The sequence below is a fragment of the Pangasianodon hypophthalmus genome, chromosome 16, assembly GCF_027358585.1.
Source record: "Pangasianodon hypophthalmus isolate fPanHyp1 chromosome 16, fPanHyp1.pri, whole genome shotgun sequence".
NCBI lineage: Eukaryota > Metazoa > Chordata > Actinopteri > Siluriformes > Pangasiidae > Pangasianodon > Pangasianodon hypophthalmus.
In genome coordinates this window covers 25273650-25278649 of record NC_069725.1, presented here as the reverse complement: position 1 = coordinate 25278649, position 5000 = coordinate 25273650, and the positions used below count along the sequence as shown (strand labels likewise).

The 5000-nt window shown below is 52.6% G+C and overlaps 1 protein-coding gene across 3 annotated transcripts in view; it reads right to left on the bottom strand.

Moving 5' to 3' along the window:
* Window positions 1-5000, bottom strand: part of cntrob (centrobin, centrosomal BRCA2 interacting protein) — a 28163-nt gene that overhangs the window by 18232 nt on the left and 4931 nt on the right. The window lies entirely within an intron of this gene.

The window sequence follows — 5000 nt, the reverse complement described above, 5'->3', positions numbered from 1 at the left end:
ACACACACACACACTCCACCCATTACACACACACACACACACACACACTCCACCCACTACACCACACACACACACTCCACCCAATACACCACACACACTCCACCCACTACACCACACACACACTCCACCCACTACACCACACACACACACTCCACCCAATACACCACACACACACTCCACCCACTACACCATCCAACACACACACACTCCACCCATTACACACACACACACACACTCCACCCATTACACCACACACACACACACTCCACCCACTACACCACACACACACACTCCACCCATTACACCACACACACACACACTCCACCCACTACACCACACACACACACACTCCACCCATTACACCACACACACACACACTCCACCCACTACACCACACACACACACTCCACCCAATACACCACACACACACACACTCCACCCAATACACCACACACACACACACTCCACCCATTACACACACACACACACACACACACTCCACCCATTACACACACACACACACACTCCACCCATTACACACACACACACACACTCCACCCATTACACACACACACACACACACTCCACCCACTACACACACACACACACACACTCCACCCACTACACACACACACACAAACACTCCACCCACTACACCACACACACACTCCACCCAATACACCACACACACACTCCACCCACTACACCACACACACACTCCACCCAATACACCACACACACACTCCACCCACTACACCATCCAAACACACACACACTCCACCCATTACACACACACACACACACTCCACCCATTACACCACACACACACACACTCCACCCACTACACCACACACACACACTCCACCCATTACACACACACACACACTCCACCCATTACACCACACACACACACACTCCACCCACTACACCACACACACACACACTCCACCCACTACACCACACACACACACACTCCACCCACTACACCACACACACACACTCCACCCAATACACCACACACACACACACTCCACCCATTACACCACACACACACACACTCCACCCATTACACACACACACACACTCCACCCATTACACACACACACACACACTCCACCCACTACACACACACACACAACACTCCACCCACTACACCACACACACACTCCACCCAATACACCACACACACACTCCACCCAATACACCACACACACACTCCACCCACTACACCATCCAAACACACTCCACCCACTACACCACACACACACTCCACCCACTACACACACTCCACCCACTACACCATCCAAACACACACACACTCCACCCACTACACCACACACACACTCCACCCACTACACACACTCCACCCATTACACCACACACACACACTCCACCCATTACACCACACACACACACACTCCACCCATTACACCACACACACACACACTCCACCCACTACACCACACACACACACTCCACCCAATACACCACACACACACACACTCCACCCATTACACCACACACACACACACTCCACCCATTACACACACACACACTCCACCCACTACACACACACACACAAACACTCCACCCACTACACCACACACACACTCCACCCAATACACCACACACACACTCCACCCAATACACCACACACACACTCCACCCACTACACCATCCAAACACACACACACTCCACCCACTACACCATCCAAACACACACACACTCCACCCACTACACCACACACACACTCCACCCACTACACACACTCCACCCATTACACCACACACACACACTCCACCCATTACACCACACACACACACACTCCACCCATTACACCACACACACACACACTCCACCCATTACACCACACACACACACACACACTCCACCCAATACACCACACACACACACACTCCACCCATTACACCACACACACACACTCCACCCACTACACCACACACACACACACTCCACCCACTACACCACGCACACACTCCACCCACTACACCACACACACACACACACACACTCCACCCATTACACCACACACACACACACTCCACCCACTACACCACACACACACACTACACCCACTACACCACACACACACACACACACACTCCACCCATTACACCACACACACACACACACTCCACCCATTACACCACACACACACTCCACCCAATACACCACACACACACTCCACCCACTACACCATCCAAACACACACACACTCCACCCACTACACCATCCAAACACACACACACTCCACCCACTACACCACACACACACTCCACCCACTACACACACTCCACCCATTACACCACACACACACACTCCACCCATTACACCACACACACACACACTCCACCCATTACACCACACACACACACACACACTCCACCCATTACACCACACACACACACTCCACCCACTACACCACACACACACACACACTCCACCCACTACACCACACACACACTCCACCCACTACACCACACACACACACACACACACACACTCCACCCACTACACCACACACACACTCCACCCACTACACCACACACACACACACACACACACTCCACCCATTACACCACACACACACACACTCCACCCACTACACCACACACACACACACTACACCCACTACACCACACACACACACACACTCCACCCATTACACCACACACACACACACACTCCACCCATTACACCACACACACACACACACTCCACCCATTACACCACACACACACACTCCACCCATTACACCACACACACACACTCCACCCACTACACCACACACACACACACTCCACCCATTACACCACACACACACACACTCCACCCATTACACCACACACACACACACTCCACCCATTACACCACACACACACTCCACCCACTACACCACACACACACTCCACCCACTACACCACACACACACACACCACCCACTACACCACACACACACACACTCCACCCACTACACCACACACACACTCCACCCATTACACCACACACACACTCCACCCATTACACCACACACACACACTCCACCCACTACACCACACACACACACTCCACCCACTACACCACACACACACACACTCCACCCATTACACCACACACACACACTCCACCCATTACACCACACACACACTCCACCCAATACACCACACACACACTCCACCCAATACACCGCACACACACACTCCACCCACTACACCACACACACTCCACCCATTACACCACACACACACACTCCACCCACTACACCACACACACACTCCACCCACTACACCACACACACACTCCACCCACTACACCACACACACACTCCACCCATTACACCACACACACACTCTCCACCCACTACACCACACACACACTCCACCCATTACACCACACACACACTCTCCACCCACTACACCACACACACACTCCACCCATTACACCATCCAAACACACACACACACTCCACCCACTACACCATCCAAACACACACACACTCCACTCACTACACCACACACACACTCCACCCACTACACCACACACACACTCCACCCACTACACCACACACACACTCCACCCATTACACCATCCAAACACACACACACACTCCACCCACTACACCACACACACACTCACACACACACACACACACACTCCACCCACTACACCATCCAAACACACACACACTCCACCCACTACACCACACACACACTCCACCCACTACACCACACACACACTCCACCCATTACACCATCCAAACACACACACACACTCCACCCATTACACCACACACACACTCCACCCACTACACCACACACACACTCCACCCAATACACCACACACACACACACTCCACCCACTACACCACACACACACACACTCCACCCACTACACCACACACACACACACCACCCACTACACCACACACACACACACACACACACCCTACTGATTGAGGTTAGCTAGAGCACGTTAGCATAAAGTGGACTGAGATACAGAGATTTGCTGTGTGTCTCTGGTTAAAGAGACAGATCACTGACAGAGAGACAGGACACTAACAGAGAGACAGGTCACTGACAGAGAGACAGGACACTGACAGAGAGACAGGACACTGACAGAGAGACAGGACACTGACAGAGACAGGTCACTGACAGAGAGACAGGTCACTGACAGAGAGACAGGACACTAACAGAGAGACAGGACACTGACAGAGAGACAGGACACTGACAGAGAGACAGGTCACTGACAGAGACAGGTCACTGACAGAGAGACAGGACACTGACAGAGAGACAGGACACTGACAGAGACAGGACACTAACAGAGAGACAGGACACTGACAGAGAGACAGGTCACTGACAGAGAGACAGGTCACTGACAGAGAGACAGGACACTGACAGAGAGACAGGACACTGACAGAGACAGGTCACTGACAGAGAGACAGGACACTGACAGAGACAGGTCACTGACAGAGAGACAGGACACTGACAGAGAGACAGGTCACTGACAGAGAGACAGGACACTGACAGAGACAGGACACTGACAGAGAGACAGGTCACTGACAGAGAGACAGGACACTGACAGAGAGACAGGACACTGACAGAGAGACAGGTCACTGACAGAGAGACAGGACACTGACAGAGAGACAGGACACTGACAGAGAGACAGGACACTAACAGAGAGGCAGGACACTGACAGAGAGACAGGTCACTGACAGAGAGACAGGTCACTGACAGAGAGACAGGACACTGACAGAGACAGGTCACTGACAGAGAGACAGGACACTGACAGAGAGACAGGACACTAACAGAGAGACAGGACACTGACAGAGAGACAGGACACTGACAGAGAGACAGGACACTGACAGAGAGACAGATCACTGACAGAGAGACAGGACACTGACAGAGAGACAGGACACTGACAGAGAGACAGGTCACTGACAGAGAGACAGGTCACTAACAGACAGGTCACTGACAGAGAG